At 45.1% G+C, this 27,742-nt stretch overlaps 1 protein-coding gene and 1 long non-coding RNA gene across 5 annotated transcripts in view; one reads left to right on the top strand and one right to left on the bottom strand.

Moving 5' to 3' along the window:
- The window catches only part of NTM (neurotrimin), a 961,781-nt gene that overhangs the window by 227,805 nt on the left and 706,234 nt on the right, over window positions 1–27,742 (bottom strand). The gene's annotated exons all lie outside the window — the stretch shown is intronic.
- Window positions 240–27,742, top strand: LOC145522777 (uncharacterized). The gene is made up of 8 exons (XR_014066162.1): window positions 240–552; window positions 1,694–3,074; window positions 13,968–14,622; window positions 14,802–14,879; window positions 15,781–15,893; window positions 18,595–18,663; window positions 20,090–20,286; window positions 26,098–27,742. It is a non-coding gene; the product is annotated as an uncharacterized LOC145522777 (long non-coding RNA).

Below are 27,742 nucleotides of genomic sequence, written 5' to 3'. Positions count from 1 at the left end.
GAGAGTTAGTTTTTACTCAGTGGACTTTCTGAGGACTCCAAGTCTGAGACAAAGCATCTCAGATGATGCTGAGAAAACTGTTCTGAAGAGGCGAGGTGAGGGGGCCAAGATATATACAGGAATTTGCAACAAAAGACCAGGTAGTCGGAATGTCAGAAGGTGACTGTTAATAAAAGAAAACCAAGTATCTCTGCCATGGCAACCCACTCCAGTATTCTTGCCCGGGAAATTCCATGGACAGAGGAGCCTGGGTAGGCTACAGTCCACAGAGTCACAAGTAGAGTCAGACATGACTTAGCTACTAAATAACAGCAACAAAATATCTCAGGTTAAGGAATTGAGCAGTTTTCTATGTATGGGAAGATGCGAGAGTCTGGGCTCACCAAAATCAATCTTTTAATATGCACCTCAGTTCTCTGGGACCAGCATCCTGTGTTTTCTCATCCTGAGTTTCTTCAGGGTTCACCTTTCTGGCAGCTCTAATTGGCTTGATGGCTCCAACCTCCTTTGTTAACTAACATGGCAGCAATATTTTAGTTCTCAAGTCCAAAGGTGAGTGCTGCTGGTCATTGGGGCCAGGGTGGGGGTGCCAATGCTCTGAGCATAGGGGCCGGGGATGCTGAGCTTCGTGTGTTTTTAGCATGTTTCTTCCAAGACCATCCTGTGAGGAAGTAACAGTGATGGGAGGTCTGGAAGTAGCACAGGTAACCTCATGAGTGAGGACCAGACACCTGGCCACAGCCAGTGCAGGGAGGGCTTGACAAGAAGCCCTGGATTCTCCATACATGGAGCGCAAGGCTGGAGAGAAGGGCCGCCCACTATGGGCAGGTCGCTCTCTTACATGCAGGCCCCCTCCGGTTCTTTGTCTTCTTCACTCCAGGGCCAGCTGAATGCATCGCTCTCAGTCCAAGGATTGCAGGTCTGTTTCGATGCCTTTTGTAGTTGGGACTCCACCTAGATCCTAGGGTCTCCTGATCATTAAGGCCAGGGAATGAGACTGAAGGGGTGGCCTGACCAGTCCCTCCAGGTCCACAGAAAGGAGAGTAGTGGGGAGTGATGCTTTGGAAAGGTCCTTGTGACCTCTCCTGGGGGCTCAAGATGTTAGTGATCAGCTTGACCACTGAACAAGGGGTCCTCAGCTGGCTCCTCTTCCAACCTCTGAGTCAGGTACAGAATCAGAAAGGCAACAAGCAGACTGTGGATGAAGGACCCCAGGACTGGGCTGCCAGGCCATTGTTCTTCCTGTGTCCCACTGAAACCACAGAGGAGGCATCTAGAGACCCCCCCACTGCCCTCCTCCCCCACCAAAGGCAACAGAGGGGACAGGATGGCGATCTGTGACTCCATCTCTGAGCCATGTCTTCTTCTCTGACATTTCTGGCTCTCGCTCTGAATGTCTCCATCTCTGCCCCCCTCCCTCCGCTATTAATCAGATGGGGGAGCTGTCATTACAAGGCTCCCTAATTGCTGAAAGCTGATAGTTGTCTCCTGGTTGAGCCCAATTGTAACAAACACTATGAATAAACAGCACGATTTCCCCCAACCCAGCAGTGTGCTGGGGAGAAAAGTGAGTGCAGTGCACACAGACGCGTGCACACACCACACACACGCACACACACATTCGGTCTTCTCAAGCATATGGGGGCCGTCTCATCACTCTAACCTCCCTGACTTTTTTGTTCTCTCCCTCTAGTTGTTTCCATGGGAACCACAAAAATAATAATAATCATGACAATAAAAGAGGAGGAAAAGGCTGCTGCGCTTCTGCTGAAAGGGACCTCTATTTATCAACACCTGGAGTCCACTGTCCCCCACGGATGCTAAATTCTAGCCAAATAATTCAGTCCTGGATCATCCCCCCACTGTATGGCCCTCCAAATTGCTTTCTGAGCCTTCCTAAAGAAAAGGGCTATGATCATGAAGGGCAGAGAGACTCTCGCTGGGACAAATGAGATGGAGACACCAGAGAGGCAGGGATGAGAAGGCTTGGGTCCCTGAGACTGGCTAGGGCCCCCTAAGGGAAACCAGGAGGACTTTCTTAGGAACACTTCCTGAAGCCACAGAGAGCCTGGGGTACTTGGAAAAGCACAGGATGTGGAATCAGAGACGGGGCTTGCCAGATTAACTTTCTGTCTTTCTCACCAGCCAGCCCGCAGCCAACAAAAATTATTTAGTCATCTTCCATAATCCACAAGCAGGGCTCATTGCTTGCACAATACAGCTGTGGGATGCTCACTGTCACAGCCCTCAGGCAGCGTGGGTCCCACTGCAGACACAGACAGCAGGAAACACACAATGTGCTGTGTGGCCAGCACCCACCACGGCGCCTGGTACAACAGAGCCATTCAACTCCGGTTTATTGACTGACAGAAGCTGCTGAGATGGGCCAAGTTCAGGGTACAATGCAACTCCTAAAAAGATAGAAGAGCGTGCGCACGTGTGTGTGTGTGTGTGTGTGTGTGTGTGTGTGTGTATGTGTGTGTTCAGGTTCTCTGGAGTAGCTGAGGGTTAAGGTGCAGCCTGAAGACAAGTAGGAAGCAGCCAAGTCAAGTATGTTTAGAAGAGGGGAGGAGGGAGCTGACCCAGCATCTGTTGGATGGGTGGGTGGACAGATGGAGGCATACACTGGTAAGCCAGGTCTCTGGTTCCAAATTGTGTGTTCTTCTGATGCCCCGTGTAACACATGGACTCAGCAAGCACGTGTGACTATGACAGACCTTCTGACCGGTGTCCAGCCAGAAAGATCAGCACTACAAAGGTCCAGATGCAGGAGCAGGCCTGGGAGGAAGCCACAATCAGGTCAGAGTGTGGCCAGAATAGAATGAGGGATGTGGGGAGTATGCTAGGGGGAGGAAGAGATAAAGATGTGAAGGTGAAGATGAGAGACAAGAAGAGGTCAGATGGTGAACGACTCAGGGCCCTGGAAGCCCCATCAGGGAGGTGGGACTTTATCCTGAAAGAAGGAGAAACCTGATGAGAAGTCCTAAACTGTGACAAGACAGAATCCACATTCAATTCCCAAGGCCCTCTCTGGCTGCAGCACAAGGAGTGAATCAGATCAGTTCCAGCCAAAGGTGAGCAGGGCAGTTACAGACAGTGGGCCCAATGAGAGGTCAAGGTCGCCTGAACCAGCCAAGTGCTGATGGGAATGGAGAGACACGGTCAGGGTTGACGGACATTTGGGAAAAGAGACAGAGGAGCTGGGACGACACCAGGGTTTCTGACTCGGTCCTCGGGGTGAGCGATGGCTATGTGAGAAGCCAGTTTGGGAGAAAGCGAATGGAATGAGTGTGCACCTGCTGAGTGTGAGGTGTCTGTGGTCTCTACAGGACAGGGAAGGAGGGTCAGGGGAGACCAGGCTGGACCTACCGGCCAGTGAGTCACCAGCACACAGATGGCCCTGGAGCCCAGGCTCACCAATGAGCCCCAGGGGGACAGCAATATTTGCAGGATTGTCACAGGGAGTCGAGCCACAAAGATCCCAGTGTCAGTGAAGTGGTAGCAGCAGAGGCCAGGCGGTGAGGACCAAGGGTGACCAGGAGAAGCGGCAGCAGGGCAAACAAAGCCAGGAGGAGACAAAACAGGAGCGGGAGAAGGAATCGAGGAAAGGGTTTTATTTTAAAGAAGAGATAGATTTGATCATGTCCAACTGCTGAGCAGAAACAATAAGAAGTAAAATGTTAAAGGCATCAGAGAAGAAGGAGGATAAAACAAAGTGGCTGAGAGGGTGGGGGTAAATGGGGCCCCAGCATCACTGGGAGACAGAGTGTTAGATGGGAGAGGACAGCTTTGCCTTTAAGGAGGACAGAAGATGGTGTGGAAGGAGGATGCAGAGCTCCAGTACAAGGGGTTAAGAAAGCTCTTATGTGCTGGCATGTGTGTATTTTTCCTTCACTCATTCCTCTATTCATTCATCGATTTCAACATTGATTAGACACCTACTAGAACATGTACTCACAGAGGATACAACTCATGTCATTAGACCTCTTCAAACTTGTAGATAATAGCAAATTTAAACAAGCAATAACACATGTGGTGTTGCAATCAGAAAGATAAGGAAACCAGGAAAGGATAAGTATGAGGAAGAACCTCCCTGAAAAACATGATGTTGAAGGTAAAAAAAATTTGCCAAAGGAAGAAAGGCCAAGTTAGAGGCAAGGTAATCCTCTGTGAATAAGAGACAAACGTAGGATTGAGAGGGTTAAATGTTACGGAGAAGACTGGAAGTGGCCACTGTTTAGATGACAAAGGAGACAAAACAGGGAAACTCAGTATTTCCAGGGTTTTCTGCTGTTTTTGCTTGCTTGTCTCTCTGGCAGTCTAGATCAGAGATGTCGGTAAGATCAGGGATAATGTCATTACGGAGATAACCACTGAAAAGAATTTTAGGCTTTTCTCCAGCAGCAGCTACAGTGACCTCTTCTGATGCATTCCCCCCCACCCCCGGAATTCAATTTTGCCACGAGAGTCTAAGACAAGGACCATGGGATAAGAACGCTGAGGATATTGGCAACGGAAGATGAAACCGTGGACCCCTCACTCTGCCAAATACAGAAGGAAGCAGAGAAAGGATGACGCTGAGAGACTCAGGGAAGGAGAGCGGTCAGTGAAGCCTCGGTCTCAGTGCCATGGAGGAGGAGGAAGAACCAGATGAACAGGCTGGGGAGGGGCAAGAGGTGCGGTCAGGGCGCAGGCCCCCTGATCGCCTGGTTGAGCTGGAGAACTGGGTGTGACGACAGAGCTCAGAGGAGACGCATGGATGGAGTGCTAACACAGAAGGGCTGTGAAGTGCGCTTGAGATGGGAAAGTAAAAACACTGAATGGGCAATGTCTACTGAGTCATCGGCAAACAGGGCATGACATAGACCTGAACAGAGGGAAGACTGCAGCCCTTGGGGGGAACCTTTCTCTTTACCCTAGCTTCTTTTTTTCTTTCATACATTTTATTTATTTTTTTAATATTTTATTTCATACTGGAGTACAGTTGATTTACAATGTTGTGTTAGTTTTAGGTGTACAGCAAACCTATTCAGTTACAAAAGATTCATGCACCCTAGTATTCGCTGTAGTGCTATTCACAATAGTCAAGACATAGAAGCACTGTAAATGTCCATTGACAGAGGAATGGATAACAAGATCTGGTACATTTATACAGTGGAATACTATTCAGCCATAATAAAGAATGAAATAATTCCATTTGCAGCAATGCAGATGGACCAAGAGATAACAAAGTGAAGTTAGAGAAAAACGAGTATCATATGATACCCCTTATATATGGAATCTAAAATATATATATATATGCATGATACAAATGAACTTATTTACAAAATAGAAACAGACACACAGACTTCAAAAAAGAAAGGATACGTGTAGATCACCTGGCTTCTTTGGGGAAGGAAATGGCAACCCACTCCAGTATTCTTGCCTGGAGAATTCCATGGACAGAGGAGCCTGGCCGGCTACAGTCCATGGAGCCGCAAAGAGTAGGACATGACTGAGTGACTGAACAACCTGGCTTCTTATGACCATGATGCTCTCCATTTCCCAGAAAAGTTGTGAAGGACAAAGAAGATCTCACATGAGAAGATTATTTGAAAATGGTTGGCTGCAGATGTGATGGCTTCGTTACACACAAAACATTGTTTCAAGACTGATCTTACTCAGGATGTGTGGTTCACAGCTTCACTCCATTTCTGCCCTCAATCTCTCACTACCTTGTTTTGTTTGTGAATGAGGATGATAATGTTCCCTACCCTCAGAGGTCCTCCTAAGGATCAGAGGAAGCCATGCACACATACACGTGGCCCTTGGGAGAGTGCTCAGCACAGAGCAAGGGCTCTAGGAATTAGACACAGTGTGGGTGCTTTTCACCTTCCAAGTGCCAGCCACTGGGCTATTGCCTGCACTGTTTCTCTGGGTTTTCCACATGTTATTTCAGACAAGTGTCAGTAAATGTAGAGAGTTACTCTGGCTCTGAAAAGGGATAGTGTCCACCCTGTTGGGCAGTGAAAAAGTCTTACTAAAAAGATGCTAGTGTCCATCACCATTGACAACAGTGGTCTCATAGTTTTGGGGTATTAGGAAACGAAATGAGGATAAAATACCACTGACTTGTATTTTCTGTGATGTACCTGTGCATCTGTATTTTGCCCGTTTGGCTTGCATGTACAGTATTTCTCAACAATGTACCCTCATTCCCAGACCTCACCATTTCTTGCACCACTCTCAGTTCTATCCAGTTTGAAAGCCCAGATTCAGTCCTGCTTTCTGGCCTATAGTGTCCTTTCTCACTCCAGTGACCACAGAATTTAGAGCCTGTACCAAATTCCTCAACACTGGTGTCTCCACCACATTAAATGGCCATCATGACTGGAAGGGAATGGGTCCTTGCCTTAAGTCACATGTGGTTTTCTGGGTCCAGCCCTGGGCTGGGTGCATATTAGGAAGTCAGGTGCTGTCTCTCAATAAATTCTCTTGTCCTAATCTACCCAATATCTGATCTTCAAGCAGCCTCTCAGAAACATCATATACAACAATAACATTTCACAGGTTTCTGGGATTAAAATACAAACCAAGGCCTGTTAGCAAGAGAAGACATCTCCATGGAGATGCATTTGAAAAGCTCTCACGTTAAGTAAGGACCTGCAGGGGCTTCCCAGCTCACGGCAGAATAGGTCAGGGAAGCTTAAAGGGCTTACCGGCACCCACGAGAATACAGAGATGAAATGGAAGTAAAAGGTAAGCAAGCGGACAGATGGCTGGCCTCACCAGCAGGACTGGTGGTCAGCTCCTGGGTCTGGCCATTTTTCATGGTGTACAACAGTGGGCAAGGTGCTCCCCAGACATTGCCTGTTGGACTGAAGAACAAGAACGGCCTTTGTCAAGTGAAGCCGCCTCCCTTTGGCTGCTGAAGATTTCACGCTAATGTTCAAATCCAATGATGATCTTTTTGGAATGGAATTTTAGTGTCAAGACAAGGTAGATGAGCCCGGTCTGTTCTCTGAAATGTAGTCCAGCTGAGTGGGCCATGTGGGCACAGCTGGCGGACGCCTGCTGCAGTGACTGCACATTTAGTCACTTGGCAAATTAAAAGATGTCCTACACAGGCTGTAAGCTCACTCTCAGTTGCCTACCCAATGGGAGGGCCAAGGGCAATTGATTTTGCAGCATTCTTTCATGATAAAACTCACCTGAGCTTCACAATGACTCCAGAATGAGGCTTTAAAGGCTTGGAATTTGAGAGCCATGAATTCAGTTCATGTACAAAGAGGAATCCATGGAACTCTTCCTGTTTGATCTCGTCCTCTCTTAACATCTAAATGCTCAGTACAATGTGCATTTCCCCCATTAAATCCCTATTCATTTTTATGAATTCAACAGGGCCTATGAGAAAGCACCATATTTTGAAACAAAAGATCAACTGCAGAAGAGCAGGAGATGGAGCACTGCCTTAAACAATTCATGAAAAAATAAACCTTATGTTTTCGGCATGTATATGCATGCTTAGTTTCTCGGTCGTGTCTGGTTCTTTGTCACCCCATGGACTGTAGTCCTCCAGGCTCCTCTGTCCATGAAATTTTCTCAGGCATGGAGTGGGCTGCCATGCTCTCCTCCAGAGGATCTTCCTGAACCAGATATCGAATCCACATCTATTGAATCTCCTGCACTGGCACCAGATTCTTTACCACTGAGCCCAGGAAGCCTGTATTACTGACATTAACCCTAAATCAACAAAAATGTGTAATGTGAACTCCACAAGCTAAGGGATGCAACAACTGTATTAATTAGAGCATAAAATACAAACTCAAAGAAGGCAGGCTTTCATTGCGCTTCACCCTGGCCAGATCTCAACGGCGTGTTCTAGGGCATCAGGACAGAGCAACAAGGGGGGGCGGGTGGACGGAGGTCAGGAAACAGGGCCCTTTCTACACCTGAAGATCAAATATGGCTCATTCACCCTGGAAAAGAGAAGTTCAGGGGTACAAGCGTCTTCAAGTGTGAGAAGCCTGTGATGTCGAAGAGGAGTTAGCCAAAGTCTCCTACAGAATGAACGGGTCTGAAAAAGGAATTCATAGGGCCTGGACTCCATCTTAGGCCTGTTCGTGCTGATCATGTTCGGCCACCTCTCTAATGGACTCTGAACTTTGTGCTTAGTGCCTGTGGAAACAATAGAAGGATAAGACCCCCTCCGGACAGGGGAACCTTGAAGATCGTATCCAGGTTACTCATCGCCTAAGAGAAAACATACACTAATCACCCCTGTCTCTGGACAGGCTGTAAATTTTTCTGTACCTATCGGGAGTGTAACCTCGGGCTTATTGATTATTGGCCAGTTGTTTAACTGTTTGAACACATAACACCTAAATGATGAGATTATTGTGATTATATTTACCCTTCCTTTGTTTATGTAAGTCTCAAGGAATTTGGGGTGGTGAGTTTGGACACGTACACACGGGGTATAAAAGATTTTCACAAATGCTGGTCAGGGTCCTTGGCTAAGAGGAGACTCTACCTTGGGCCCGCCAGTGTAATAAACTGCACTCCACTACCTGCATTGTCCTTCTGAGTGAGTTTGTTTCCCAAAACGCGTGGCGATAACATTTGGTGCATTGGCCAGGAAACTCCTCACTTTGAGGAGACAAGTCCCATTTGGGACTACTCCGAGGCTTTGCGGCTTGAATCTTCTAGAGGGGGGAAGGCGCCTCACCCTTCTAGACGGATTCTGCTTCTCAACACCCGGACCTTTCATGTTAGCAGGTAGTGGACGGCAGCAGGGGAACCGAGCGCTCAGGTGAGGAGGAACCCACCCGGCAGGGTGGAAGAGGGGCCCTGACCACCCCCTTGGGAGGGATTAGAAGGAGCAAGGACCCACAGGAGCCTGGAATAGGTGGCGATTGCTTGGTACACAAGTTGACGAGCGTGTTAGGGCTTAAGAAGGGAATTTGTGATGGTCATTTAGGAGGTGTGTCCATGCTGTCTCAGGGGAAATTATTACCAAGCGATTGCCGGGGGATTTTTAGGATAAAAAACTGGTCCTTGTATGCTTGTATTTTGCCCTCCCCCAGGAGGTGTCCCGTCTGCTGTGAAATTCTTGACCCCCTCGGAATTGTCAGGCTAGAAGGAGGGGGATACATAAGTAAATATGAATTGGCTTTTCCAGAGACAGCCTGGGACATGGGATATGTAACCCGTCTGTGTTTTCATCTGCACCTGATCAAGCCCACCAAGGCTACTCTCCATACGAAATTGTGTATGGGAGGCCCCCTCCCATAATAAAACAAGTGTCAACAAATTTGCCTCAGATAAGGGGAGATGGGATTTCACAGCAGATGGAACTAGGTAAGGTAATAAATCAAGTAACTATATTTGTACAAAAAAGGGTGCCGTTCCCCCTTGGGGAACAAATTCATAAGTTTATGCTTGGTAACCAAGTATGGGTCAAAGATTGGAAACATGATTTATTAGCCCCTTGGTAGAAGGGCCCTTATATTATTCTAACTACCCCTACTGCAGTTAAAGTTACAGGTATTGCCCCTTGGATCCATCACACCAGAGCAAAAAAGGCATACCACGCTGACCTGGAAGACGCTGAGTAGACCACCCAAAAAGACCCCACCGACCCACGGAAAACCAAGATCATTCTGAAGAAAAAAAAAAAAAATGAGGTCCCAGACGAGCCCTCTCTAGGATGGAGCTGGGTAAACAACTCCTGCTACTCGGCCTCACCAACGCAGTTCTGAACCTGACCACTGTTCCTGCACAAGACAACGTCTTCATCTCATGGGCACATTCCTACGCGGACTTCCACAACTCCTCCGACTGTTGGGTATGTGGGGCTATGCCCCTGTCAGTTATGGACAGACTCCCCTGGTGGGTGTCGCCACTTCATTATGGAGACTTTATACCACTGTGCTCCTTCTTGGAACAACAAAAGGGAACTTTTCTTTCTCTCACCAATCATAACCTTTCTTTGCTGTCCTGGTGTAAGAAAAAGCCATCAATGGGCCAGGGACATGGGGTTACATTTAATATGAACACTAGTCTTACGGAGGTAACAAGAGCTTATACCTCATATATAAAAAATAAAAAAAGAGAAGGGCTCCCTTACAAAAGGGGGACAGGCCTCCCGGTACCTTGAGCAATACTACCAAGTCTGGGATGAATATTTCTGGATGACTCCTGAAAAAGGACAATTGATTGCTCCCGCTACTATTTGCTGGGAACAAAAAAAAACAAAGTTGGATTTGGAGACCGCCACCTAGACCCCCAAAAATTAAAATATATGGGTTATTTGTCTCCTAAACAATGTAAACAAATCATAGAAGTTACCTATCACCCCAATCAGTCGGTTCAGTGGCCCGGTTCTGACTGGAAATATAATCCTGGAATCCGTTGGGTAGCCCCCAACGGGACCCAGTGGCTCTGTGGGCTTAACTTATGGCCGTAGTTACCAGTTGGCTGGGTAGGGCGTTGCACACTTGGATTTGCTTTCGCCCATGGCAATATTAAGCCTAGCCTACACCAACCTCCTATAAACCTGCCCTATCTGCACGCAAAATGGACAAGATCTGTGTTCCAATGGTATGACTATCTTGCTGCCTTGTTTGTACCCTCTGTAGGGACAACGGATATCATGATTAAGGTGGAGGCTTTAACTAATTTCACTAAACAGGCCCTCTTAGACAGTACAAAAGCCATTCAAGCCTTAAATGAAGAACAAATTCAGATAAAAAAGGCAATAATTCAAAATAAGATGGCATTAGACATACTCACAACAGCCCAGGGGGGGACTTGAGCCATAATAAAAGTCAAATGTTGTGTATACATCCCTGACCTGCCTAAAAATGTATCTACTGCCTTGAAAGATATGCAAAATCAAGTAAAAGCCATGTCTGATAAAAATATTCCCTTTTGGACTTCGGTCCTGTCCTGGCTGAGATTGGTAAAAAACTATTGCTACTGTTGTCATAATAGTTCTAATCATACTGCTTTGTGGGCCCTGCTTCTTACAATGTCTTGTAAACTTTGTAACCCAGAGGTTGATAGCATTCTCTCATGTGGGTGGCCAGAGGGCTAAAGTACAATATATCTCAATGAATGATGCTCGTTACGAAAACTAGGAGCATCAAGAGGGGGTAATGAAGAAGGAATTCATAGGGCCTGGACTCCATCTTAGGCCTGTTCGTGCTGATCATGTTCGGCCACCTCTCTAATGGACTCTGAACTCTGTGCTTAGTGCCTGTGGAAACAACAATAGAAGGATAAGACCCCCTCCGGACAGGGGAACCTTGAAGATCGTATCCAGGTTACTCATCGCCTAAGAGAAAACATACACTAATCACCCCTGTCTCTGGACAGGCTGTAAATTTTTCTGTACCTATCGGGAGTGTAACCTCGGGCTTATTGATTATTGGCCAATTGTTTAACTGTTTGAACACATAACACCTAAATGATGAGATTATTGTAATTATATTTACCCTTCCTTTGTGTATGTAAGTCTCAAGGAATTTGGGGTGGTGAGTTCGGACATGTACACATGGGGTATAAAAGATTTTCACAAATGCTGGTTGGGGTCTTTGGCTAAGAGGAGACTCTGCCTTGGGCCCACTGGTATAATAAACTGCACTCCATTACCTGCATTGTCCTTCTGAGTGAGTTTGTTTCCCAAAACGCGTGGCTATAACAGGTCAACTTTGTAAGATAGGAGATTTTAACATAGAAACAGACACAATCCAAAAAGGGGATGGACAACTTTCTAACAATAGCAGCTAACAATGGAAACAATGGCTGCCCTATAAGACAGTGGAGTGTGATGGCATCCTCAGCAGCATTATCACAACCATGACAATGGGAACAAGAGCAACGGAAGCACAGTTTGGGGAGCATTAAAGAATGTTCCTGATGTTCTGCAGTGTACCATGTTGACGATGATGTCCAAAACCAGGTCAGCTGATTCTAAATCCTAAGCTCTAGCTATTCAATTTTACAAACTCCAAGCCTCCCTCAGAGTTTGATGAGGATAAAGGAACAGCTGGCCATTGAGCTGGTGCTCCTGAGTATCAGCTCCTTTGTTACTGATAACGTCATTTTCATTCTTATGTGTCACAGATGCCACTGGAGGGAGAGATGGAGTAGGTGGCTTCTCAGGCCTAATTCTAAGGCCTCTGGTTCTCAAACATACATGCACACCCTCTGCAGCCCCGTCTCTTGGCTCTGACCAAGCCCTGTGCCCCGTGCAGAGTGCACCCAGGATGCTGGTGGTGCTCGCTCCATGCCAGGGCGTCTCTGCAGAGTTCGCTCGGATCCCCGTGAGTTTCTGCACTTAATCCTAAAGTTGGACTTCTCTTTACTCAAATCCCATTCAGAATTGGCACAATTCCATTTGCTGATTCAAAAGGGGGAAAGAGGTTTCGAAAAGGCTTATAACAAAGGCTTATAAGCCTTACAGATCAAACAGCTCTTAAAGAACAACATTTTGATGAGTTAAGTGTAAAAGAGCCAGAAACATACGGATTAAATTCCCCTTGAAATCCGAATGCATTTAAAAATTAAAGGGAAAAAGCACCTTGGCAGAATGCACTGGGGCCCTTTGCTGAATCAAAAACATTTAGAAAAACAGCGCGAGACATCCTGCCCAAATGAGGCAGCTCCCCGTTTTTATCTGGCTTACTTTAAGTGCTAGCTTTTTTTTCCCCCCAACATCTCCTAGGAGACTATTTCAGATCCCCAGTTTCCCTCGTTTCTTCTCCCTTGATGGCTAATTGCTAACGAGCCAGATATTTGTGCGCTGGAAGAAGCACTTCATTTCTGAAATGGCCAGAGCCCACTGCTGGGGTTGCCTGGCATAACTCACCCAAGGACTCGGTGCTGAGTGGGTGGCAGGAGCAGCCAGAGTCGCTCAGAGGGAGCCTGTGCTTTGCTCCCCGAAACCTGCCATCAGTCTGTGGAGGGATAAGGTCCCATACCCATGGGTGCCAGCCCCCCGTCACCTGAGCCAGCCTCGCCACGCCAGGCTATATGAAGGCTATGTAGATAGGGCTGCATGCAGAGATTAAACTTGATTACCAGGGAGACAAAACACCATTAGACCTGCTGTGTCTATCTGGCCTGTCTGAGTGGTCCAGGGTAGTGGGCTACACCCATTACTCAATACCGGTGGGGATCTGCTCACCCAGGGAAGAAAAGCTCTTCCCCTTGTATTCATTCCTTAGGGCAATCTTTTCGCATTTCACTTTTTTACTAAATGTTTGATAATTTTGTTTAATACGCATTAGTATAATGACACAGAGATTTATCTTGTTAATAAATATGCATAATTATGGATGATACACAAATATATGATATACATGGCTTCCCTGGTGGCTCAGATGGTAAAGAATCTGCCTGCAATGTGGGAGAACTGGTTCGATCCCTGAGTCAGGAAGATCCCCTGGAGAAAGGAATGGCAGCCCACTCCAGTATTCTTGGCTGGAGAATTCCATGGACGGAGGAGCCTGGCGGGTTACAGTCCATGGGGTCCCAAAGTTGGACTCAACTGAGCAACTAATGCTCTCACTTTTCACTACGTACCCATGCATATAATGGGGAGATATGTATTTTTAAGTTGTTGTTCTTTGTTTTATTTTGTATGGCTTATTTTTCTATTGGAGGATGTAAGCAATTGAAAAAAATTATTAAAAATTGCTGTCGGGTAAATAAAGTGCTGGCTTTGGTTCAGACTCACCTGGGCTTGAATTCTGGTTCTGTCGCTCAGCAGCTAGATGACCTTGGGGAAGACGCTCTGGTTCTGAGGCTCCATTTCCTCCTTCGTAAAAGGAGAATTTTACTACCTACAAAGGTTGTGGCAGCTTATTGGGAAGCTTAGGAAAAAGTTGAATCCAATGTTTCTGACAGAGTCCCTGGCTTCTAAAGTCTCAGCGATGGATAGCTACTACTGTGTTTTCTTTTTTGCTATTTGTATTTTGTAGTCACGCATATTCTAAGCACTCTGAGTTTCCACTGAAATCTGACTTCAGGAGGCAGAAACGGAGCACACATATCAGATGGTCATTTTGCATCAGAGAGGACAGAGCAAGAGAAAGCTTAATTATCTCAGTTTGTCACCCATCACACTTGTCAATGGATGTTTATAAAGCTGCCGACAAGCAAGGACAATTCCTAAGTTTGCCCACCGTCTTTTGCTGAGCGTCTGGACCAACTCCTCCTGTGCTTTTTCAAATGTTATCAACAAGTCCATAGGGTTGGCTGCTGACAAAGACAGATATTCCAGGAGAGGGAAAAGTGTGGATAGTAAACACTGGCCTCTCATGTTGGCTGAATAGAAGATAACAGCTTCAACTTGCCAGTGACCTAGAGAAAGTCTCTTCAGTGGATACAAAAGGCAAAGAATTGCAGTTCTCTCTGCCTCTTCTGGATTACCTTTTGTTATGTTCATTATATTTGTTTCTTCCCTTCTAAGCAAGTGTGACTGATAGCAAGGATGTGAATGATAAAAAAATTGACCATAAGGTATATAAACATGGAATGGGCGCTACTGGTTCACAAAAGACCCTTCCCAAATCTTATTCATCCTTCAGTGCGACCTGATGAGACAGGCATTGCTATTAATTTACAAATGAAAAAGTGAGTCTAAAGGGAATCACAAAATTCATTAGGAAAAGATAACCTGGCTCTCAAAAACTCGGGTTCATTACCAAAACCCAACAAGTATAAGTTATTCTTCATCCAATCTCCTTTTTTCACATAGAGGTGAAATTACTTTTTTAACTTACTTTCTTATTTTTCTGTTTCCCTATTCTCAGTGAGAATGTTGACTCTGGAAGAGCAGGAAAGTTGACCAGCTTGCCACCATGGACTTGGGTCCTCAGCAAGTCACAGTGGTGATCATGGCTTTTTCTCCAATCCTGGTTCACAACGTGATTAGCAGATACAGCCGTGTATCAGATACAGACAGACCCCAACTCCAAGGGCCCACAATTTATGCACACGGGGCAGCCATGCCTTCGTGACGGCATACCTTTCAACAGCTTTGCTTAACAGTTGCATTAGAGACAGGACAGCCCATGAAGCCTAACATAGTAACTGGTTGGCCCTTTGCAGTAAAAGTATGTTGACCCTTGGCTCACAAGAATCAAGCAGAGGTTGTAGATAAAGCAAACATATATTTAGCAAGCAGGACCATGGCTGAAAGTTGGTGCCAGTTGCAGGACAACCATGTTTCAAAAACACATACTCATTAGGTCAGATTAATGCCACTACTTAGCAGGGAATGTATGGGGTGATCAATACTATTGTGTCCTTTAAAAAAAATAAATGATGAGAAGATGTCATTGATTATATACTTACCAACACCATCAACATTTACCTTTGTGCAAGTAAATGCCAGCAACATAAAGGTTACCAATTGCATAAGAAGACTTAGATTTTCACCCAATTCTCAATCATTCTGAGACAGATTAATACGACCTTTTCTGCACTTTCTCTCCTCTCCTAATTTCTGCCTTTGGGCTGTTTTGCTTTTCCTTCAAACTTCCAGGGAAAGGGTGGGCTATGTAAAACGTCATCCTTTAATCTAAGCACTTGTAAACCTTTCTGGAAAAATGTTATGTGCTAAAAAAAAAAATCTTCAGAGATAATGAACACTTTATTTTTAGATTTCTGTGTGGATTGCAATTATCTATACTCTGCAGGCTAATAATAGCTCAGGACATCCAGAGCTGTCTAAAGATGACAGGGGCTTTGTTTGAGATCAAAACCATCAGAAACTCTCTTCTCATTTAGATGTACACATGTGTAAAACAACCAGTCCTTCATTGTCTTAAGAAATGCCATATCAAGCTGGGAATCCCACCGGAAAAAGATTTCAGAGCAAATATATGTGGAACGGTTCGATGGTGGGCCACTAAAAATAATGCTTTACTTCTGTTGTACTGTTTTACAAACTATATGTTCACATTTTAAGGTTTCTGAATTAGAAATGTACCTTGTAACCTGTATGTGCAAGTAACATGGTACCCATCTTCCTACTTCTCCCAGCCCTAAAAAAGTTATTATTAAATAAACAAGCACCTGACAGGCAATGGGATCTCAACTCAACAAAATATATTTTCCGGGGCCACCAAAAGTGAGTGGGGGGAAGTCCATTTTTCATGAAATACCTCGTCCAAAATTAATCCTTGCTGCGGATAGAACAGGTCCAAGATGTCAAACCTCATATTTCTTCAGTGGTCCTAAGTCCCAACGCAGGTCTCTCCACCCAACTGTATGATGAGTCCCCACAAGGACAGTGACAGCATCAGGGGGAAGACACAACAAAATCTCTCACAGTATCCAGGCCCTTCATTTGCAGAGCAAAACCATCTCTCAGACCATCATGGCTTTCGTCCCCATGCGCTCCTTTGCTCCAAGAAGTCTACCAGGTTCCTCCCAAAGCAAAAAACCACGGAGATGGCACTGTTTTCCCAACAACCCATTACCCCACGTTCTAATGCAAAATTAGCTGAGGGACAGTCTATGCTCAGAGATAAATCTTCCTGTGACATTTCAAAGCTCATCCTCAGCCAATTAGAACTGCCACTGTGACTGTGGCTGGATAGCACACATTCAAATCACATCAATCCCCTAAAAGTCCCCAAAGAAACTCCTTCCAGACCACCGCGACCTCCACAGTCGGCAACCTGATGGACGAGTAGTTGTCTGTGTCCACTGATGACCCATCAAACTCCATCTCTGTAGCCACAGATGAGGGCTGGCCTAAAAACAAACAGCGGAATCGCAAGACTGCTGACTCCAGAAAGGGAAAGCTCTTTACGGGAGCAGGGGTTCCTGAGTCCAGGACTTACTTCAGCCTCCAAAAGCAGCCTTGAACCACACAGGAGCCTAAACTACTGGACAGATGAGTTAATGATGATTTACTTCCAGACAGAATTAACTGTAGTGGTTAGCTTGGTGAATTGTACTGAGGAGTTTTGGATTGCAGTTTTTAAGGACAATTTCAGGTCAGGACAGTCTGAGTCTCTTCCTTTGCTTAAAGAGTAGCCCCTATATTCCTCACTTTTCTGGAGAGCAGGTGAAGCCATTCCTCCTTTATATAGTATTCACACCTTGGCATTTCCAAAAGGTCATTTTTATCAGAGGAGCCAGGTACTCTGGAAAACTTACTATTAATACAACTAACCTGATGCACTTTGGGGGCCAGTTATATCAGAAGATTATTGCATGAGCACTGTAAGTCTCATAACAGTCCTATGAATAAGTAAATACCTCTGCTCCCATTCTTCTGGATAGATAAACTGAGACCCAGGGAAGATAATTCACATGCCCAAGGTCTCCGATTTCAATTAAAATATTTTATTTTCCTTAGATTCCTTTCATAAACACAAAAATTCCCATTTGAGCTCCCTATTTTTAATACAAAGGCCACTTACACTGGAAACCTTTAGCCTAGGGAACTGTCAAACTCTTTTTTCTTATGCCTATGACAGCAAGTCCGAATGGTCCCCAGGACCAGGGGAGCATCTCAGGGGCATCTCTAAGTGGAGAGGCTCAGCGGCCGCAGGCAGAGAACCAAACGGCCAGCCTCATTTCTCAGCAGTGACAACCGTCTTTGGATCTGTTCTGAATCTGGCCACAGAGTAACTTTCAGGAAGTGTTTGTCAGAAATGTGTTCTCTCAGAAGAGTTCCGAGGAGAAAACCTCTCTTTCTCTCTGCACTAAAATAAAAAACACCTCCTCCCCATGATCTGCACGGTCAGTGTCATGATGAGGAATCGCTACAGTAAAAAAAAAAAAAAAAAGAAAAAAAAAAAAACAGAACCAGAAACCAGTAGAGATGGCCCTGGGTCTCTCTTGAGGAAGTGACAAGGAGATCTGCGTACACAGCATCCTCTCAGAGAAACAGGCCTGCTGTCTTCCGCGAAACTAAAAATAAGGATGAGAACAAGAAAGATTTATCTGAGTCTGAGAGGAAGTTCTGACATTACCACAGTGGAATCTCTCCAGAAAGTCTGTTCTTTCCTCTCCATTCACATCTCCATTTAGTGTTTCCCTGAAAACGTAGCTAAAGGGAACTATTTTGTCCCCACGGCTCACAACAATGGGATTGCCCAAACTATACACACTCCCCACCAAACTTGGCTAATTACTCACCAACAGCAATACCAGAGCAACAAAGCAGTTTCATGCTTATGTGTTTGAGGACCTTATTGTTCTAAGAGATATCTAATTATATGTTTCCTCTGGAATCTACCCCCTACCCCTCCCTACTTCCCTACCGGAGACTCAGTAACACAATCAAAGAAGATTCTAAAGAGGCTTGTCATATCCTGGGGTTTACAAGACATGGTATTCAAAAGGCAGTGATGTTAATATTGTTTTACAGGATGCTGACTGCTTGAGGGGTTTGCAGCCATCTGTGTGCATTAACCCCTTTCTAAGTCAGGGGAGGTGCAGCACGTGGCTCACTTGTGCGGCTGTGCTGATCACTACTACCTGGCTCCCTCCGGCCATTGACTCACGTCAGAGGTTATCAGTTATTAGTGGCAAACATCTCCTGGTAAGCTTTGGGCTAATAAGCATCTCCTGATTCTGCCCTAGCCAGTCCTCAGAAGAACCGTTTTCAGCAGTACCTGGGAGTTCTCCAGGACTTGGCTGTAAAATATCCAGGTGAGTGAGGGTTTAAGAACACGGATTTTATCAGATACACCAGTTCAGACTTCTAATGGAGACCTACTTTTACTGACAGATAATTTGACTACCATGTAAATGAGGCAGCATTTTACAGTTTATTACGTATGATAAAGTAATATTTTTGTGAATCTATTAAAAACTATGGACTCTGATTGCAGATAAATGTATGTTCTCTCTCTCTCTTACACACACACACAGACACATACAACTTATAATTCTAGAAAATTCATGGCTGTCCTGAAGTTTATCTGGCTTCACCAGCCCCAGGCTAGGAAATTTCACTTTATTAGAAGTTTAACTTCTGCTAAATAGTGAGTGGGTTCCCCCTCCACACTGCCCCCGACTTCCCATTATAACTATATCTAATAGATTTTTTGAAAGGTAAAACCAGTTTAGGAAGCTTCATTGAGGCCTTCTCAATGTACTTAGAGCAATGTACTTAGCAATGCTAGTAAGAGCAATTAAGAATATCAACAAAAAACTTGGGGAAAAAAAATGGTCTAGCTAGTACTTCAGTGGGTTTTGTTTTTTTTTTTTTTTTTTTAAGGAGTTACCACAAATGAATTTAAAAAAATTCTTTGGATGGTTATTTAGAATGGGATAAATAAAATAGTTATTTATGTGATTAAAACAAGATTTGATATTACTACACTACCTAAAGTTGGTTTCTGTGGTGGCTTAGACTGTAAAGAATCTGCCTGCCAATGCAGGAGACCCAGGTTCAATCCTTGGGTCAGAAAGATCCCCTGGAGAAGGGAATGGCTACCTACTCCTGGAGAATCCCATGGATTGAGGAGCCTGGCAGGCTACAGTTCATGGGGTTGCAAAGAGTTGGACATGACTGAGTGACTAACACCTTCACTTTCAATGGATGTTTATTTATTTATTAATTTTTTAAATTTTATATTTGGATATAGCTGATTAACAGCACACCAAAAGGATTCAGCCATACATATACAGGTATCCACTCTTCCCCGAACTCCCTTCCCATCCAGGCTGCCACATAACACTGAGCAGAATTCCCTGTGCTATACAGAAGATTACCCATTTAAAATACGGCAGAGTGTACACGTACATCCCAAACTCTCTAACGATCCCTTCCCCTCATCTTTCCTCCCTGGTAACCATGAGTTGGTTCTCTAAGTCTGTGAGTCTGCCTCTGTTTTTTTAAATAAGTTCATTTGTATCATTTCGTTTTAGATTCCACATATAAAGGATGTCATAGGACATTTCTCCTCTGTCCGACTTACTTCATCAGTATGACAGTCTCTAGGTGTCTAATGGATTTTAATGAGTCTTTAATGGTCTTGGACTTTCACCAAATGACTTCCTCACTGGTATGAAGACAATAGTCCACTAACATAGTGTTTTATTTTAATCTGTGATTAATGTTCACCCTCAGCTGACTTCAAGTAAATGGTCCTAGATAATCAGGACAGGCCTCACCCAGATCAGCTAGAAGGCCATAAGGACAGAACTAGACCTCTGGGCAGGAGAAGTCCCACCATGAACAGCAGCTTCAACCTCCACTAGAGGCTTCAGCTGCCCTGATAACCTGCCCTGTGGACTCTGGACTTGCCTAGCCAGCCCCACAATCACGTAAGTCAATTCCCACAATAAGACCCTTAGTACATGGTTCCTACTGCTTCTGCTTCTCTAAACTTTCACTAAGACAGATTTTAATACCAGGAAGTTGGGTGCTGTCGGAATGAACACCTTAAAATGTGGAAGTGGCTTTGGACTTGGGTAATGGGTAGTCTGGAAGAATTCTTAGGTGCATGATAGAAAAAGGCTGTATTTCCTTAAACAGGTTACTGTGAGAAATGTGGACAGTAAAAACACTTTTGGTGAGATCTCAGAAGCAAGTGAGTAAAATGGTATTGGAAACTGGAGGAAAGATGACCCACACAATATAGAGGTAGAAACCATAATTGAATTGTATCCTATAGTGAATGGAAAGCTGAAGTTGTGAGTTATGAACTGAGAATTCAGCTGAGGAGAGTGTCAAGCAAAGGGTGGGACACATGACCTTTCATTTCCTGCTTGTAGTAAAATATGACGGGAAAAATATAAATTGGGGAAAACTGTTAAAAAAAAAAAGGTGGATGAATTGGGAAATTTTTAGCTTATTTAAATTGCAAAAGATGCTAAAATCAGGAGATTTACTGTCAGGAAAATATGCTCTGAAGAGAAGAACAAGGGTGGACAGCATTTCCTCAGCACTAAAGATATCAGATAATGACTCATGGGACCATTCGGCCATATCAGCAGAAGCCACAAACAGATAGGAGTTACATAAAAAAGTTCAGTGAAGACCTTTCTGCCTAATGATATGAATTCCCATGATATTCATAAGAGACCCACAAAGTTTTGAGAAAATTTTTAAGCAGAACTATTGCCAGCTTGGGCTGAAAATGGTGAAGATGTGACAGAATAAAAGAAAACCACTGGGCTCCCCAAATTCCACAGGCAAGAGAAAGTGAAAGTGTTAGTCACTTAGTTGTATCCAACTCTCTGTGATCCCATGGACTGTAGCCCGCTGGGCTCCTCTGTTCATGGGATTTCCAGGTTGCTAAAACTAACGTGCAACTGGGTGCTACCTTTCAAAAAACAGGTTGACCCTGAGGGCTGAGACTTAGGTCCAAAAGCCAGAAATGCAGGGTTAGAAGGCAGAGCTGTGGGCCCATGAGATGAAGCGAGAACTCACAGAGGACTATTCCCAGCCCTTGCACCCTGAAACTGACTTTTTAAGGTGCTGTGGACTGGCGGACTCTTCTTCCTTGCATTCTTCTCTCATTAGGAAGAAGAGTATTATAGAACTCTTATCTTCTGCCTGTCCTGCCACTGCATTCTAGAAGCAGGTGCCATGCTTTTTAGTTTCACAGGCCCACAGATAGAGTGGCATTTTGTCTTAGGAGGACTGTACCCATACCTGATTAGAAGATGAAAGTTGGGACCTTGAGGGCTGATGATATTTAGGTGAGATTTCTTTTACATGAGTTGATGCTGTAATTGGTTGAGAAATTTGGGGGTTTCAGGATAGGGTGAAGATATTTTGCACGTGGAATGGATATAAATTTTTAGGGAGCAATGAGCAAACCCTAGTACATTATAAAATCTCTTCCAAAGATATCTACAGCCCAGGCCCTGGAGCCTGAGAATATAAGTTCATACGGGAAACAATTTGAAAATGAAAGGTCTCTGCATATGTAAATATGTTAAGGATCTTAATGAGCAGATGATCCTGAATTATGCAGTGGCCCTAAACGGGTGCATTCTTATAAGAGGAAGGCAGAGGGAATACGCATAGAGAAGGCAAGTGAAGATGGAGCGGAGAGGTTAGAGATGCCGGCCTCGAAGGCTAGAGCGATGAATTACAAGTCCAGGACCCCTGACAGCCACTAGACACTGGAAGAGACCAGGAACAGATTCCCCTTTATGGCCCCTGAAGGGGTTGTGGCCCTGCCTACACATTGGTTTCAGCCCAGGAAAACTGATTTTGAACTTCTAGGCTCTAGAACTGTGAGAAAATAAATCTGTGTTGTTCTAACCCATCAAGGTGGTGGTAATTTGTTACAGCAGCCACAGGAAACCAATAGAGACTCTATCAAAAATGAAGATGGGGGACTTCTCTGGTGATCCATTGGCTAAGCTCCATGCTCCCACTGCAGAAGGCCTGGGTTCAATCCCTGGTCAGGGAACTAGACCGGACGTGGCTCAACTAAGAGTTCACATTCCACAACTAAAGGTCCCGCATACAGCAACGAAGATGGAAGATCCCACGTGCTATAACGAAGACCTGGCAAAGCCAAATAAATACATATTAATATTTAAAAAATCATGTGAAAAAGATGACTTTCCTTGAAAGAGCTCATAAGCTATATAAGATGAAGAGTCAGAAATCTCCAACCCAGGACTGGCAACAATAAAGATAACAATAAAGCAAACGAAGTGTGAAGAGCTTGGACTGTTTTTGCATCAACAGGATTCACAGAGAGCAAGGTGTGTGAAGCGAGCAGGAGAAAGGAGGCAGGGAAGTAGAGAAGACGATTCTCCACATGGAAGAATCATGACATTCGTGGTTCTGAGAAGTGGTACAGCAGGGCCACAACTGGCCAAGAGCTAAAATTAGGATGCTACAGCAATCTCTTTGAGATGTTCTAGTGACTCTCAAATTGTGCTTTATGAGAGACATGGGAGAACTATAAAAAGACCAAAATCCACTGTTTTTTTGTTGTTGTTGTTTTCTGGTCTACTCCCCATCCCCGAACTTGATGTTGGGAAAAGAAAGAGACTTCCCAAGAACACAGAGAGAGAGACAAAGAAAGGTGGGACAGTCCAGTGGGTAAAGAAAGAGCGCTGGCATCTGATGGCTGCTGCTAAGTCGCTTCAGTCGTGTCCGACTCTGTGCGACCCCATAGACGGCAGCCCACCAGGCTCCGCCGTCCCTGGGATTCTCCAGACAAGAACACTGGAGTGGGTTGCCATTTCCTTCTCCAATGCATGAAAGGGAAAAGTGAAAGTGAAGCCGCTCAGTCGTGTCCAACTCTTAGCGAGTTGAGTTCAAATGAAGTGACTCAACAGGTGTGTCCACAGGTAAGTGACTGAACCCTTGTGAGTTCAGTTTAACCAACAGAGGGTAAGGACATCTGCCTTGCCTGGTTGTTAGGACAATTAGCTAATGTTTGTCACACACCTGCATAGTTCCTTGAACTTAACTCAGTATTCAGTAACAGTAAGTAAGAGAGACGGAGAAGGCAATGGCACCCCACTCCAGTACTCTTGCCTGGAAAATCCCATGGACGGAGGAGCCTGGTAGGCTACAGTCCGTGGGGTTGCTAAGAGTCGGACACGACTGAGTGACTTCACTTTCACTTTTCCCTTTCATGCTTTGGAGAAGGAAATGGCAACCCACTCCAGTGTTCTTGCCTGGAGAATCCCAGGGACGGCGGAGCCTGGTGGGCTGCCATCTATGGGGTCGCACAGAGTCGCACACGACTGAAGCGACTTAGCAGCAGCAGCAGCAAGTAAGAAAGTCAGGACTCCCCTCTAGACAGCTGATGCTTCCCTTCCACCATGAGGCTAGAAACCTGTGTTCAAGTCAGAATGTGAAGTTCCTGAATGACATACCAAGGGTCTGGACTTTATGATACAAGCTGGGATCCATGGAGAGGCTTTCAAGGATGGAACAGCACAGCCTTTTCTGTGTTCCAGACAGATGGCTGTCTGGTAGTGGAAAGATCAGTCAGAAGGGAGCTAGTATGGACCCTGTTGCAAGAGGTTCTGGGAGGTAGATAATGAAGCCCTGATTAAGACAGAACAAGAAGCATATTTCCAAATAGCGTGCTTGCTGATTTGAGACAATTTTTGAGGAGGCAGACAAGTGACCGCACACATGTGATGACTCAATGGCAGAAAGATGTGGCAGGAGTGTTCGTGCTGGTGAAGAGTTGGGGGCAGCCTAATTACCCCAGGCTACTCCAGAAGGGACATTGAGCCTGGCATCTCTTCTGAGAGAGCTGATTATGAAATGTCACAGTGTTCAATGGCTGGGAATGTACACAATGTTTACAAAGCCTGCCTTTCATGATTCCTAATGATGTGGACAGCCAGCTGTATAGACTCCAAGAGCCATACACTCTGGGCACGGATAGGCCAGCAGCAACATGCAAGTCCCTAATCTGTTCCTTTGAGAGTGGAGACAAACATGCTCTTAGAATTTCAGCACAGGGGCACATCCTTGCAGGGGATGGCTGCAAATCCATTATATCACACTGTACTTCACAACAAAGCAGAAACGCAGAAATACACAGGCAATGAGTCATGTTCTGGAAAACAACTGAAATGCAGTATTTTTATGAAATGTTCATCCACCTGAAATAGTGAGATATGATGCCCTGACCCATAATCTAAGGTGGTGGGCACTTAAGCTGCCTTCCCTAGGAAAAGAAACCATGTTGGCTTGAAGAAAAATGAAATGGAAGGGGACCATGGGGTTCAAAGAGCAAATATCTGTTCATCTTCCCCGCCTGCTCCTCTAGCTATTTTCAGGTTTGTCTCAGGCACTGTGTTATCCGGGACTTTGTGAAGCTCATCTTAAATCATCCAAAACTGGTATCATCAAATCCTCTCCCTTAAAGAAAGCATTGCATGGTGGAAGCCACACCACTAACTCCTCACTCCTTGACAGTCACCTTGAACTTGTCTTGGCTAAGTTTCTGCTCATCTTTCACTCTTGTACAATTTAGATATCCAGGGCTGTAGTTGATATCTGTGTCCCATTTCCATTTGAGTAACACATGCGTAACCTAACTGCAACTTAGCAAAAAAATATAGATAGATAGATAGACACACACATATATATGTAACTTTGCTAAATTGTGGTTATATATATGTTTATATGGGACTTCCCAGGTGGTGCTAGTGGTAAAGAACTTGCATGTCAATGCAGGAGATATTGATGCGGGTTCGATCCCTGGGTCGGAAGGTCCCCTGGAGAAGGGCATGGCAACCCACTCCAGTATTCTTGCCTGGAGAATCCCATGGACAAAGGAGCCTGTCAGACTACAGTCCACAGGGTTGCAAAGAGTTAGACACGATTGAAGCAACTTAGCACGACACATTTACATATGTGTTTAACTATAGACAGACACACACACATGCACATACATACATATATATGTATCTAACTTTGCTAAACTGTGATTTTATATATGCATATATATGTATATATACATATTTATATATGTAACTCATAATGTGAGACACATAGCTGGCTTTGTTTCCTGGAGAAAAAGATCGTCATCTTTATCAGATTCTTTAAAATAGTGTGTAATGAGAATTCCCTGGTTGTCCAGTGGTTAGGACTTGGTGCTTTCACTGCTGGGCCCAGGTTCAATCCCCTGGGCCCTTGAGGGCCCAGGTTCAATCCCCGGTCAGGGAACTAAGACCCCACAAGTTGTGCAGACAAACAAGGAGGAACAAAAGCAGTGTGCAACTCCCAAAGGTTGACTCTTGGCATTAAACTTTCCCTTTTTCGCCCCACTCTCCTTCTCTCTCACCCGCCCTCCTCTGTGCTCTCCCTTTCTCTCCTTGTCCTTACCGTCTCTCTCAACACATGCTCCCCGCCCCTCCTCAGCTGCCCCTGCACTCAAGTTTCTAGAGCGAATTGGGCTGTGCCCTTGACGCTCCAGGACAGAACATCCTGCTCCCTAAACTTCCTGCTTCTTCGGCCAAGCTAAGTGGGTTCTCACTGGGTCTGACTCTGGGGACAGGACCAGCAGATTAAGTGGGTGGGGAAGAATCTGAAAGGGGCTGGCTTATGGCAAGCACTGTGTTTGTCCCCTTTGTGTGGAGAAAGTCAAATGGAGGCTGACTCACTAAGAGCAGGTCTCACTGTTTCCATTGCAGACAAAGCCCCAGGAGGCACAGGGAAGAACTGTACTTCTTCCTTCGCCTCTTATGGCCTCTAAGACACAGAGCTGAGGATCAAAGAGAACATGGATGATCAGAGATCCACCTGGATCCTCGCAATGCTGGACTCATCTCCAGCCACTGAAGTCAGCTCTGAAATAACTGAACATCAGCTCATGGAGGGGGTGGGGAGAAACCTGATTCCATGAACAAATCGGGTCCTGCTGGATTGGTAGATTCCTGAAGCTGGTGCTGTCTGAAACTGGGGTTCACTCCACTTGACCATTTCTTTTTTTATTTATTGAGGTATAGGTGCTTTACAGTGTTATATTAGTTCCTGCTGTACAATGTGAAACAGTTCTATGTATACATTTACCTCTTCTCTCTACAGCCTCCCTCCCTCCACCCAACATCCCACCCCTCTAGGTCATCACAGAGCACCGCACTGAGCCCCCTGTGCTATACAGCAGCTTCCCACTAGCTATCTATTTTACACCTGGTGGTGTATATATGTCAACCTCAATCTCCCAATTCGTCCCACCCTCTCCTATCCTACTGTATCCAAAGTCTGTTCTCTATGTCTGTGCCTCTATTCCTGCCCTGCAAATAGGTTCATCAGTAGCATTTTTCTAGATTCTACATTACATGCATTAATATACGATATTTGTTTTTCTCTTTCTGACTTACTTCACTCTGTATGACAGACTCTAGATCCACCCACGTCACTTCTTATCAGTTCTTCCCTCAGCTGCTCTGTGACCCTGCACCCCCTCTTTGATAAAATGAGGCATCTTACGAAATGACTCTGCAGGGCTTTTGCATTCCTGGAAGAATTAGGGGTTCATCGTGGTATTCTGTCTCCTCTCCTCCTAGGCTCCGGCTGACCACACATTTCATTACTCCAGCTTCCAAAACATGCTTCCTATGGCTTCTCTGTAAATGGACTTTCCAACTCCCACTCGTCACTCCTCCCCAACCCCCCAACTCCCACTCATCAACCCCCTCCTCCCTCCACCCCCTTCTCCCTGGCGTGCCTTCTCGCAAATGCACGAGAGACTTGGCCTTCAGTTTCTTTGTGTAATTCACTCCACGGAGTTTTTTCTTTCTCAATAAAGGACTTCATTTCTATTGACTTGCAAAGACCACACATTTCAAGTGCAGCCAAAACAAATCAATGTCACATGAGCCAAATAAATCCTTCTAAGGATTCCAAAGAACTAATGATCTGCAGTCTTCTCACCCTCTATATTTGGGTGAGGGCTGGTTACATTGTATGTGACCCCAAGACTATCTAAAATATTAAGCTGCTATGTAAAATATATGCATAGGTCCAAAATACACGTCTGGAGGGGGAAGCCTTTTTGAAAGATGTCCTTCATTGTATGTGCATCCAGTTCATTCTTTACTCCTTCAAATCACACCATGTTCTTCAGTTATATTCATGAGATACTTGAATCCTATGAAAGTTGGCTTAAAAAAACCCATTTATTAGACATTCAGAACAGGGCCACTAAAATAGTTGCTATAGAATGAGATTGAGGGCTTTTGCTCTGCTGTTTGGAATGAGCTGGGGTAGCATCTGCCAAGTCTATTCTTGGCTCTGTTTTTCATGATTAGCCCCTCACTTTTCCAAGCTCAAAAA

The sequence above is a fragment of the Giraffa tippelskirchi genome, chromosome 10, assembly GCF_054371585.1.
Source record: "Giraffa tippelskirchi isolate mGirTip1 chromosome 10, T2T-mGirTip1v1.2.pri, whole genome shotgun sequence".
Lineage (NCBI taxonomy): Eukaryota > Metazoa > Chordata > Mammalia > Artiodactyla > Giraffidae > Giraffa > Giraffa tippelskirchi.
The sequence above is the reverse complement of the archived record's forward strand: the minus strand, read 5'-3'. Positions and strand labels throughout refer to the sequence as shown.